Consider the following 14,007-nt stretch of genomic DNA (forward strand, 5'->3'; position numbering starts at 1 on the left):
TTCTATTCTGGAAATTCTTCTATATGAGTTAGTCGAAAATGGTGATTTTAATTTGATCAACCCCCATCAAATGTGCTGAGAAGAGAGATCATAATTCTGCAATAATCTGAACATTTACTGCTCTCATCACAGAATCTATACAAGACCTGGATTATCATGCACGGATGGAAAGTGTGGCATGTTGAGATTGTTTGTGCATACCAGGAAATACATTACCTGCAGTGACACAACACAATTTGCTGAAAGATCTTGTCAGCGAACTACGGAGTCGAGCCCAAAATCGCCGACCGCGAGATAGCTCGGAAAACGTAGACATTTCGATATCAAGCTAAGAGAACACCATCAAAAGTGTACGAATAGCAAGAGGAATTCACTAGGAATGGACAAGTACTGTAGAATTTCGTTGTTATGTAAACAGAAATACTGCGTGCTTGCATTATTTCGTCACAGATATTCACATGTAGCTACGCCGAGTTTAATACGCGCTGCGCGTTTGCAGTAGAATTGATTATGACGAAACACTGAGTAAGCGCATTTGTAACGTCATCGATATTCTGGTAGGCAGCAAATAATGCAAGCACTGGGTGTCCTTCTCTGAACATAATATCTCGCTGTCATTATGTCATGTCGACCTTTTCATGTCATTTATCAGAAAAGTTGGTGGCTTCCAAGATCATCTGGAATTTCTCTTGCTTATTTGCTACAGTTTGATGAAAATTGATGTGTTAAAGACCTACTATTTCTCTTTAATTCCATTATACATGTAAACCTGTATAAGAGGCAACTTCAACGCGTATGGATATAAAACATAAAGCTTTCTTTACTTCTTATCCACAGAAATATGACGTTATTCACAAAAACGGAAATATTAATGATCATTCACAGATATCAACAAAGTATAAATCTGCAACAGCCATAACATTGGTGTATTGGATAGCCTGACTGAGACCCATTTATCACACAATGTTTGTCCATTGCTATCCTTAAGGAGGGTTTATTTTAGGGAACGAGTGTGGAGATCAGGAAAAAGTTTGAAAGTCAATCCTTTTTTCCTTTCTTTTTTCTTTCTTTTTCATTTCCTTTCCGATATTTGAATGAAAGGGCTACACACTGTTTATGACTTCTTTCAATGATATAAGATCCGTAATTTGCTATTATTTGTCTCTGCCCGGCACATGCAATGCCTTTAGTATTAACTTTCTGATCGAGATTTGCTGGAAGAAACCAAATTCTTTGCCTGCCTACATTTCAAACAAGGCAATCAGAACATTAAGGGGCTCTACGTGCTTGATGTACACTGCATGTGTAACTCTGAACTATACATGCAGGCATATCAAAACACGTATCAGTGCTTTTCGAAATTAGCTTAGACAAGGCCTGGAATGTATGTTGGTTGCAAAACTCGTTGCAAATCTCTGAGTCTCAAATGAACCAGAGACGTCTAAAACCCCATTTCGCCCCCTTCATCTGCTATCTTTACCTTATACTTCACTTCACGGTAAACGCATAGAGCACAAGTAAGGGACCAGAGGTACTCAGGAAAGTATCGTTTGAATGATGTCATTTATTTCTGAAAATCATGCCACATGTAAGCAATTCAATCTGTGTAGTGCATATCTCCTCATGAATTCGGGACCAAGCCACAGACTGCTTCATTGATCAGCATGTCTACGATATCGATGACGATGCTGTTTGAATAATATTGTCCTGCATATACTCCTTCAACATCGCCGGAAATATCTTCATCCGAGAGCGAGAGGTCGGAGGAGTCACTGTCGAAGTCTGTTAAGTCTGTTACTGTTGTAAACACATCGTCGTCATCGCTTTCAAAGTCCTCGTCTTCTGAAGACGTGCGCAGAAGTTCGGAGAGTTCGCTCGGACTGATGGAGGAAAAATCGTCTTCCTCGTCATCACTGTTGTCACCCTGCCTGTCGTGACTTTTCCGTGCATACTCCTCTTCGTCGAGAAGAGACAAATTCGATATATTACTGAAACTCTGGCTGTAAAGACTAATGTCTTCGTTGAAGAGGCACTCGTCGACATCCGAAACGGAATCCCCAGAAAGATGTGACAGAGCTCCGCTCATCCCAACGAGAAGCCTCGTGATACTGCAAAGTAATACCAGGACAAGAGCAGAAAGAGTTTGGACTTGAAAGAAAATGTATAATACTTGCAGGTCACGGTATTTGTCATCATTATCGTATAAAATACGAGCCTTACAATAGACTTTTGCTGCTTTTCAAACTTGTTGGACAGAGTTATAGCCATGAAGTGGGAAATGATTATTGTTTGCCAAATGACATTGCCCTAAAATGATTTCTTGTCCATGGTATGAGAAAATATCGTTGATTTCCAGTATATAGTTGCCAATGTGTGTCTGAAGAGCGTCATATCTCAATGACGTGTGGAAACTTACAATTAGAAAAGACAGAAACTTTGTAAAACAAGTGAGAATTGAGGAAGAGAAAACATACAGGACATAAATGAGACGGCCCGTCGTAATGCAAACTCACCATACAGACATCTTTGGCACTCAGGACTGTGCCCTGCTTTCCGTTATGGTTGTCACCAGAACCTTAAGAAAAGCAAGGTCAAAACAGAACAGATTTTAGTTGCCTCAAATATGAAAGTGACATTTTCATTCTCATTCGACAATGTTTGGATAAGAATTATTCTTTCTTGAAATATATTTCTATTCTGGAAATTCTTCTATATGAGTTAGTCGAAAATGGTGATTTTAATTTGATCAACCCCCATCAAATGTGCTGAGAAGAGAGATCATAATTCTGCAATAATCTGAACATTTACTGCTCTCATCACAGAATCTATACAAGACCTGGATTATCATGCACGGATGGAAAGTGTGGCATGTTGAGATTGTTTGTGCATGCCAGGAAATACATTACCTGCAGTGACACAACACAATTTGCTGAAAGATCTTGTCAGCGAACTACGGAGTCGAGCCCAAAATCGCCGACCGCGAGATAGCTCGGAAAACGTAGACATTTCGATATCAAGCTAAGAGAACACCATCAAAAGTGTACGAATAGCAAGAGGAATTCACTAGGAATGGACAAGTACTGTAGAATTTCGTTGTTATGTAAACAGAAATACTGCGTGCTTGCATTATTTCGTCACAGATATTCACATGTAGCTACGCCGAGTTTAATACGCGCTGCGCGTTTGCAGTAGAATTGATTATGACGAAACACTGAGTAAGCGCATTTGTAACGTCATCGATATTCTGGTAGGCAGCAAATAATGCAAGCACTGGGTGTCCTTCTCTGAACATAATATCTCGCTGTCATTATGTCATGTCGACCTTTTCATGTCATTTATCAGAAAAGTTGGTGGCTTCCAAGATCATCTGGAATTTCTCTTGCTTATTTGCTACAGTTTGATGAAAATTGATGTCTTAAAGACCTACTATTTCTCTTTAATTCCATTATACATGTAAACCTGTATAAGAGGCAACTTCAACGCGTATGGATATAAAACATAAAGCTTTCTTTACTTCTTATCCACAGAAATATGACGTTATTCACAAAAACGGAAATATTAATGATCATTCACAGATATCAACAAAGTATAAATCTGCAACAGCCATAACATTGGTGTATTGGATAGCCTGACTGAGACCCATTTATCACACAATGTTTGTCCATTGCTATCCTTAAGGAGGGTTTATTTTAGGGAACGAGTGTGGAGATCAGGAAAAAGTTTGAAAGTCAATCCTTTTTTCCTTTCTTTTTTCTTTCTTTTTCATTTCCTTTCCGATATTTGAATGAAAGGGCTACACACTGTTTATGACTTCTTTCAATGATATAAGATCCGTGATTTGCTATTATTTGTCTCTGCCCGGCACATGCAATGCCTTTAGTATTAACTTTCTGATCGAGATTTGCTGGAAGAAACCAAATTCTTTGCCTGCCTACATTTCAAACAAGGCAATCAGAACATTAAGGGGCTCTACGTGCTTGATGTACACTGCATGTGTAACTCTGAACTATACATGCAGGCATATCAAAACACGTATCAGTGCTTTTCGAAATTAGCTTAGACAAGGCCTGGAATGTATGTTGGTTGCAAAACTCGTTGCAAATCTCTGAGTCTCAAATGAACCAGAGACGTCTAAAACCCCATTTCGCCCCCTTCATCTGCTATCTTTACCTTATACTTCACTTCACGGTAAACGCATAGAGCACAAGTAAGGGACCAGAGGTACTCAGGAAAGTATCGTTTGAATGATGTCATTTATTTCTGAAAATCATGCCACATGTAAGCAATTCAATCTGTGTAGTGCATATCTCCTCATGAATTCTGGACCAAGCCACAGACTGCTTCATTGATCAGCATGTCTACGATATCGATGACGATGCTGTTTGAATAATATTGTCCTGCATATACTCCTTCAACATCGCCGGAAATATCTTCATCCGAGAGCGAGAGGTCGGAGGAGTCACTGTCGAAGTCTGTTAAGTCTGTTACTGTTGTAAACACATCGTCGTCATCGCTTTCAAAGTCCTCGTCTTCTGAAGACGTGCGCAGAAGTTCGGAGAGTTCGCTCGGACTGATGGAGGAAAAATCGTCTTCCTCGTCATCACTGTTGTCACCCTGCCTGTCGTGACTTTTCCGTGCATACTCCTCTTCGTCGAGAAGAGACAAATTCGATATATTACTGAAACTCTGGCTGTAAAGACTAATGTCTTCGTTGAAGAGGCACTCGTCGACATCCGAAACGGAATCCCCAGAAAGATGTGACAGAGCTCCGCTCATCCCAACGAGAAGCCTCGTGATACTGCAAAGTAATACCAGGACAAGAGCAGAAAGAGTTTGGACTTGAAAGAATCTGTATAATACTTGCAGGTCACGGTATTTGTCATCATTATCGTATAAAATACGAGCCTTACAATAGACTTTTGCTGCTTTTCAAACTTGTTGGACAGAGTATAGCCATGAAGTGGGAAATGATTATTATTTTCCAAATGACATTGCCCTAAAATGATTTCTTGTCCATGGTATGAGAAAATATCGTTGATTTCCAGTATATAGTTGCCAATGTGTGTCTGAAGAGCGTCATATCTCAAGGACGTGTGGAAACTTACAATTAGAAAAGACAGAAACTTTGTAAAACAAGTGAGAATTGAGGAAGAGAAAACATAGAGGACATAAATGAGACGGCCCGTCGTAATGCAAACTCACCATACAGACATCTTTGGCACTCAGGACTGTGCCCTGCTTTCCGTTATGGTTGTCACCAGAACCTTAAGAAAAGCAAGGTCAAAACAGAACAGATTTTAGTTTCCTCAAATATGAAAGTGACATTTTCATTCTCATTCGACAATGTTTGGATAAGATTTATTCTTTCTTGAAATATATTTCTATTCTGGAAATTCTTCTATATGAGTTAGTCGAAAATGGTGATTTTAATTTGATCAACCCCCATCAAATGTGCTGAGAAGAGAGATCATAATTCTGCAATAATCTGAACATTTACTGCTCTCATCACAGAATCTATAGAAGGCCTGGATTATCATGCACGGATGGAAAGTGTGGCATGTTGAGATTGTTTGTGCATGCCAGGAAATACATTACCTGCAGTGACACAACACAATTTGCTGAAAGATCTTGTCAGCGAACTACGGAGTCGAGCCCAAAATCGCCGACCGCGAGACAGCTCGGAAAACGTAGACATTTCGATATCAAGCTAAGAGAACACCATCAAAAGTGTACGAATAGCAAGAGGAATTCACTAGGAATGGACAAGTACTGTAGAATTTCGTTGTTATGTAAACAGAAATACTGCGTGCTTGCATTGTTTCGTCACAGATATTCACATGTAGCTAAGCCGAGTTTAATACGCGCTGCGCGTTTGCAGTAGAATTGATTATGACGAAACACTGTGTAAGCGCATTTGTAACGTCATCGATATTCTGGTAGGCAGCAAATAATGCAAGCACTGGGTGTCCTTCTCTGAACATAATATCTCGCTGTCATTATGTCATGTCGACCTTTTCATGTCATTTATCAGAAAAGTTGGTGGCTTCCAAGATCATCTGGAATTTCTCTTGCTTATTTGCTACAGTTTGATGAAAATTGATGTGTTAAAGACCTACTATTTCTCTTTAATTCCATTATACATGTAAACGTGTATAAGAGGCAATTTCAACGCGTATGGATATAAAACATAAAGCTTTCTTTACTTCTTATCCACAGAAATATGACGTTATTCACAAAAACGGAAGTATTAATGATCATTCACAGATATCAAGAAAGTATAAATCTCCAACAGCCATAACATTGGTGTATTGGATAGCCTGACTGAGACCCATTTATCACACAATATTTGTCCATTGCTATCCTTAAGGAGGGTTTATTTTAGGGAACGAGTGTGGAGATCAGGAAAAAGTTTGAAAGTCAATCCTTTTTTCCTTTCTTTTTTCTTTCTTTTTCATTTCCTTTCCGATATTTGAATGAAAGGGCTACACACTGTTTATGACTTCTTTCAATGATATAAGATCCGTGATTTGCTATTATTTGTCTCTGCCCGGCACATGCAATGCCTTTAGTATTAACTTTCTGATCGAGATTTGCTGGAAGAAACCAAATTCTTTGCCTGCCTACATTTCAAACAAGGCAATCAGAACATTAAGGGGCTCTACGTGCTTGAGGTACACTGCATGTGTAACTCTGAACTATACATGCAGGCATATCAAAACACGTATCAGTGCTTTTCGAAATTAGCTTAGACAAGGCCTGGAATGTATGTTGGTTGCAAAACTCGTTGCAAATCTCTGAGTCTCAAATGAACCAGAGACGTCTAAAACCCCATTTCGCCCCCTTCATCTGCTATCTTTACCTTATACTTCACTTCACGGTAAACGCATAGAGCACAAGTAAGGGACCAGAGGTACTCAGGAAAGTATCGTTTGAATGATGTCATTTATTTCTGAAAATCATGCCACATGTAAGCAATTCAATCTGTGTAGTGCATATCTCCTCATGAATTCGGGACCAAGCCACAGACTGCTTCATTGATCAGCATGTCTACGATATCGATGACGATGCTGTTTGAATAATATTGTCCTGCATATACTCCTTCAACATCGCCGGAAATATCTTCATCCGAGAGCGAGAGGTCGGAGGAGTCACTGTCGAAGTCTGTTAAGTCTGTTACTGTTGTAAACACATCGTCGTCATCGCTTTCAAAGTCCTCGTCTTCTGAAGACGTGCGCAGAAGTTCGGAGAGTTCGCTCGGACTGATGGAGGAAAAATCGTCTTCCTCGTCATCACTGTTGTCACCCTGCCTGTCGTGACTTTCCGTGCATACTCCTCTTCGTCGAGAAGAGACAAATTCGATATATTACTGAAACTCTGGCTGTAAAGACTAATGTCTTCGTTGAAGAGGCACTCGTCGACATCCGAAACGGAACCCCAGAAAGATGTGACAGAGCTCCGCTCATCCCAACGAGAAGCCTCGTGATACTGCAAAGTAATACCAGGACAAGAGCAGAAAGAGTTTGGACTTGAAAGAAAATGTATAATACTTGCAGGTCACGGTATTTGTCATCATTATCGTATAAAATACGAGCCTTACAATAGACTTTTGCTGCTTTTCAAACTTGTTGGACAGAGTTATAGCCATGAAGTGGGAAATGATTATTGTTTGCCAAATGACATTGCCCTAAAATGATTTCTTGTCCATGGTATGAGAAAATATCGTTGATTTCCAGTATATAGTTGCCAATGTGTGTCTGAAGAGCGTCATATCTCAATGACGTGTGGAAACTTACAATTAGAAAAGACAGAAACTTTGTAAAACAAGTGAGAATTGAGGAAGAGAAAACATACAGGACATAAATGAGACGGCCCGTCGTAATGCAAACTCACCATACAGACATCTTTGGCACTCAGGACTGTGCCCTGCTTTCCGTTATGGTTGTCACCAGAACCTTAAGAAAAGCAAGGTCAAAACAGAACAGATTTTAGTTTCCTCAAATATGAAAGTGACATTTTCATTCTCATTCGACAATGTTTGGATAAGATTTATTCTTTCTTGAAATATATTTCTATTCTGGAAATTCTTCTATATGAGTTAGTCGAAAATGGTGATTTTAATTTGATCAACCCCCATCAAATGTGCTGAGAAGAGAGATCATAATTCTGCAATAATCTGAACATTTACTGCTCTCATCACAGAATCTATACAAGACCTGGATTATCATGCACGGATGGAAAGTGTGGCATGTTGAGATTGTTTGTGCATGCCAGGAAATACATTACCTGCAGTGACACAACACAATTTGCTGAAAGATCTTGTCAGCGAACTACGGAGTCGAGCCCAAAATCGCCGACCGCGAGATAGCTCGGAAAACGTAGACATTTCGATATCAAGCTAAGAGAACACCATCAAAAGTGTACGAATAGCAAGAGGAATTCACTAGGAATGGACCAGTACTGTAGAATTTCGTTGTTATGTAAACAGAAATACTGCGTGCTTGCATTATTTCGTCACAGATATTCACATGTAGCTACGCCGAGTTTAATACGCGCTGCGCGTTTGCAGTAGAATTGATTATGACGAAACACTGAGTAAGCGCATTTGTAACGTCATCGACATTCTGGTAGGCAGCAAATAATGCAAGCACTGGGTGTCCTTCTCTGAACATAATATCTCGCTGTCATTATGTCATGTCGACCTTTTCATGTCATTTATCAGAAAAGTTGGTGGCTTCCAAGATCATCTGGAATTTCTCTTGCTTATTTGCTACAGTTTGATGAAAATTGATGTCTTAAAGACCTACTATTTCTCTTTAATTCCATTATACATGTAAACCTGTATAAGAGGCAATTTCAACGCGTATGGATATAAAACATAAAGCTTTCTTTACTTCTTATCCACAGAAATATGACGTTATTCACAAAAACGGAAGTATTAATGATCATTCACAGATATCAAGAAAGTATAAATCTCCAACAGCCATAACATTGGTGTATTGGATAGCCTGACTGAGACCCATTTATCACACAATATTTGTCCATTGCTATCCTTAAGGAGGGTTTATTTTAGGGAACGAGTGTGGAGATCAGGAAAAAGTTTGAAAGTCAATCCTTTTTTCCTTTCTTTTTTCTTTCTTTTTCATTTCCTTTCCGATATTTGAATGAAAGGGCTACACACTGTTTATGACTTCTTTCAATGATATAAGATCCGTGATTTGCTATTATTTGTCTCTGCCCGGCACATGCAATGCCTTTAGTATTAAGCCTGCCTACATTTCAAACAAGGCAATCAGAACATTAAGGGGCTCTACGTGCTTGATGTACACTGCATGTGTAACTCTGAACTATACATGCAGGCATATCAAAACACGTATCAGTGCTTTTCGAAATTAGCTTAGACAAGGCCTGGAGTGTATGTTGGTTGCAAAACTCGTTGCAAATCTCTGAGTCTCAAATGAACCAGAGACGTCTAAAACCCCATTTCGCCCCCTTCATCTGCTATCTTTACCTTATACTTCACTTCACGGTAAACGCATAGAGCACAAGTAAGGGACCAGAGGTACTCAGGAAAGTATCGTTTGAATGATGTCATTTATTTCTGAAAATCATGCCACATGTAAGCAATTCAATCTGTGTAGTGCATATCTCCTCATGAATTCTGGACCAAGCCACAGACTGCTTCATTGATCAGCATGTCTACGATATCGATGACGATGCTGTTTGAATAATATTGTCCTGCATATACTCCTTCAACATCGCCGGAAATATCTTCATCCGAGAGCGAGAGGTCGGAGGAGTCACTGTCGAAGTCTGTTAAGTCTGTTACTGTTGTAAACACATCGTCGTCATCGCTTTCAAAGTCCTCGTCTTCTGAAGACGTGCGCAGAAGTTCGGAGAGTTCGCTCGGACTGATGGAGGAAAAATCGTCTTCCTCGTCATCACTGTTGTCACCCTGCCTGTCGTGACTTTTCCGTGCATACTCCTCTTCGTCGAGAAGAGACAAATTCGATATATTACTGAAACTCTGGCTGTAAAGACTAATGTCTTCGTTGAAGAGGCACTCGTCGACATCCGAAACGGAACCCCAGAAAGATGTGACAGAGCTCCGCTCATCCCAACGAGAAGCCTCGTGATACTGCAAAGTAATACCAGGACAAGAGCAGAAAGAGTTTGGACTTGAAAGAAAATGTATAATACTTGCAGGTCACGGTATTTGTCATCATTATCGTATAAAATACGAGCCTTACAATAGACTTTTGCTGCTTTTCAAACTTGTTGGACAGAGTTATAGCCATGAAGTGGGAAATGATTATTGTTTGCCAAATGACATTGCCCTAAAATGATTTCTTGTCCATGGTATGAGAAAATATCGTTGATTTCCAGTATATAGTTGCCAATGTGTGTCTGAAGAGCGTCATATCTCAATGACGTGTGGAAACTTACAATTAGAAAAGACAGAAACTTTGTAAAACAAGTGAGAATTGAGGAAGAGAAAACATACAGGACATAAATGAGACGGCCCGTCGTAATGCAAACTCACCATACAGACATCTTTGGCACTCAGGACTGTGCCCTGCTTTCCGTTATGGTTGTCACCAGAACCTTAAGAAAAGCAAGGTCAAAACAGAACAGATTTTAGTTGCCTCAAATATGAAAGTGACATTTTCATTCTCATTCGACAATGTTTGGATAAGAATTATTCTTTCTTGAAATATATTTCTATTCTGGAAATTCTTCTATATGAGTTAGTCGAAAATGGTGATTTTAATTTGATCAACCCCCATCAAATGTGCTGAGAAGAGAGATCATAATTCTGCAATAATCTGAACATTTACTGCTCTCATCACAGAATCTATACAAGACCTGGATTATCATGCACGGATGGAAAGTGTGGCATGTTGAGATTGTTTGTGCATGCCAGGAAATACATTACCTGCAGTGACACAACACAATTTGCTGAAAGATCTTGTCAGCGAACTACGGAGTCGAGCCCAAAATCGCCGACCGCGAGATAGCTCGGAAAACGTAGACATTTCGATATCAAGCTAAGAGAACACCATCAAAAGTGTACGAATAGCAAGAGGAATTCACTAGGAATGGACAAGTACTGTAGAATTTCGTTGTTATGTAAACAGAAATACTGCGTGCTTGCATTATTTCGTCACAGATATTCACATGTAGCTACGCCGAGTTTAATACGCGCTGCGCGTTTGCAGTAGAATTGATTATGACGAAACACTGAGTAAGCGCATTTGTAACGTCATCGATATTCTGGTAGGCAGCAAATAATGCAAGCACTGGGTGTCCTTCTCTGAACATAATATCTCGCTGTCATTATGTCATGTCGACCTTTTCATGTCATTTATCAGAAAAGTTGGTGGCTTCCAAGATCATCTGGAATTTCTCTTGCTTATTTGCTACAGTTTGATGAAAATTGATGTGTTAAAGACCTACTATTTCTCTTTAATTCCATTATACATGTAAACGTGTATAAGAGGCAATTTCAACGCGTATGGATATAAAACATAAAGCTTTCTTTACTTCTTATCCACAGAAATATGACGTTATTCACAAAAACGGAAGTATTAATGATCATTCACAGATATCAAGAAAGTATAAATCTCCAACAGCCATAACATTGGTGTATTGGATAGCCTGACTGAGACCCATTTATCACACAATATTTGTCCATTGCTATCCTTAAGGAGGGTTTATTTTAGGGAACGAGTGTGGAGATCAGGAAAAAGTTTGAAAGTCAATCCTTTTTTCCTTTCTTTTTTCTTTCTTTTTCATTTCCTTTCCGATATTTGAATGAAAGGGCTACACACTGTTTATGACTTCTTTCAATGATATAAGATCCGTGATTTGCTATTATTTGTCTCTGCCCGGCACATGCAATGCCTTTAGTATTAAGCCTGCCTACATTTCAAACAAGGCAATCAGAACATTAAGGGGCTCTACGTGCTTGATGTACACTGCATGTGTAACTCTGAACTATACATGCAGGCATATCAAAACACGTATCAGTGCTTTTCGAAATTAGCTTAGACAAGGCCTGGAATGTATGTTGGTTGCAAAACTCGTTGCAAATCTCTGAGTCTCAAATGAACCAGAGACGTCTAAAACCCCATTTCGCCCCCTTCATCTGCTATCTTTACCTTATACTTCACTTCACGGTAAACGCATAGAGCACAAGTAAGGGACCAGAGGTACTCAGGAAAGTATCGTTTGAATGATGTCATTTATTTCTGAAAATCATGCCACATGTAAGCAATTCAATCTGTGTAGTGCATATCTCCTCATGAATTCTGGACCAAGCCACAGACTGCTTCATTGATCAGCATGTCTACGATATCGATGACGATGCTGTTTGAATAATATTGTCCTGCATATACTCCTTCAACATCGCCGGAAATATCTTCATCCGAGAGCGAGAGGTCGGAGGAGTCACTGTCGAAGTCTGTTAAGTCTGTTACTGTTGTAAACACATCGTCGTCATCGCTTTCAAAGTCCTCGTCTTCTGAAGACGTGCGCAGAAGTTCGGAGAGTTCGCTCGGACTGATGGAGGAAAAATCGTCTTCCTCGTCATCACTGTTGTCACCCTGCCTGTCGTGACTTTTCCGTGCATACTCCTCTTCGTCGAGAAGAGACAAATTCGATATATTACTGAAACTCTGGCTGTAAAGACTAATGTCTTCGTTGAAGAGGCACTCGTCGACATCCGAAACGGAACCCCAGAAAGATGTGACAGAGCTCCGCTCATCCCAACGAGAAGCCTCGTGATACTGCAAAGTAATACCAGGACAAGAGCAGAAAGAGTTTGGACTTGAAAGAAAATGTATAATACTTGCAGGTCACGGTATTTGTCATCATTATCGTATAAAATACGAGCCTTACAATAGACTTTTGCTGCTTTTCAAACTTGTTGGACAGAGTTATAGCCATGAAGTGGGAAATGATTATTGTTTGCCAAATGACATTGCCCTAAAATGATTTCTTGTCCATGGTATGAGAAAATATCGTTGATTTCCAGTATATAGTTGCCAATGTGTGTCTGAAGAGCGTCATATCTCAATGACGTGTGGAAACTTACAATTAGAAAAGACAGAAACTTTGTAAAACAAGTGAGAATTGAGGAAGAGAAAACATACAGGACATAAATGAGACGGCCCGTCGTAATGCAAACTCACCATACAGACATCTTTGGCACTCAGGACTGTGCCCTGCTTTCCGTTATGGTTGTCACCAGAACCTTAAGAAAAGCAAGGTCAAAACAGAACAGATTTTAGTTTCCTCAAATATGAAAGTGACATTTTCATTCTCATTCGACAATGTTTGGATAAGATTTATTCTTTCTTGAAATATATTTCTATTCTGGAAATTCTTCTATATGAGTTAGTCGAAAATGGTGATTTTAATTTGATCAACCCCCATCAAATGTGCTGAGAAGAGAGATCATAATTCTGCAATAATCTGAACATTTACTGCTCTCATCACAGAATCTATACAAGACCTGGATTATCATGCACGGATGGAAAGTGTGGCATGTTGAGATTGTTTGTGCATGCCAGGAAATACATTACCTGCAGTGACACAACACAATTTGCTGAAAGATCTTGTCAGCGAACTACGGAGTCGAGCCCAAAATCGCCGACCGCGAGATAGCTCGGAAAACGTAGACATTTCGATATCAAGCTAAGAGAACACCATCAAAAGTGTACGAATAGCAAGAGGAATTCACTAGGAATGGACAAGTACTGTAGAATTTCGTTGTTATGTAAACAGAAATACTGCGTGCTTGCATTATTTCGTCACAGATATTCACATGTAGCTACGCCGAGTTTAATACGCGCTGCGCGTTTGCAGTAGAATTGATTATGACGAAACACTGAGTAAGCGCATTTGTAACGTCATCGATATTCTGGTAGGCAGCAAATAATGCAAGCACTGGGTGTCCTTCTCTGAACATAATATCTCGCTGTCATTATGTCATGTCGACCTTTTCAT

The sequence above is a fragment of the Diadema antillarum genome, unplaced genomic scaffold, assembly GCF_040938485.1.
Source record: "Diadema antillarum isolate AM-2024a unplaced genomic scaffold, OU_Dant_1.0 seq00002287_RagTag, whole genome shotgun sequence".
NCBI classification, from domain to species: domain Eukaryota; kingdom Metazoa; phylum Echinodermata; class Echinoidea; order Diadematoida; family Diadematidae; genus Diadema; species Diadema antillarum.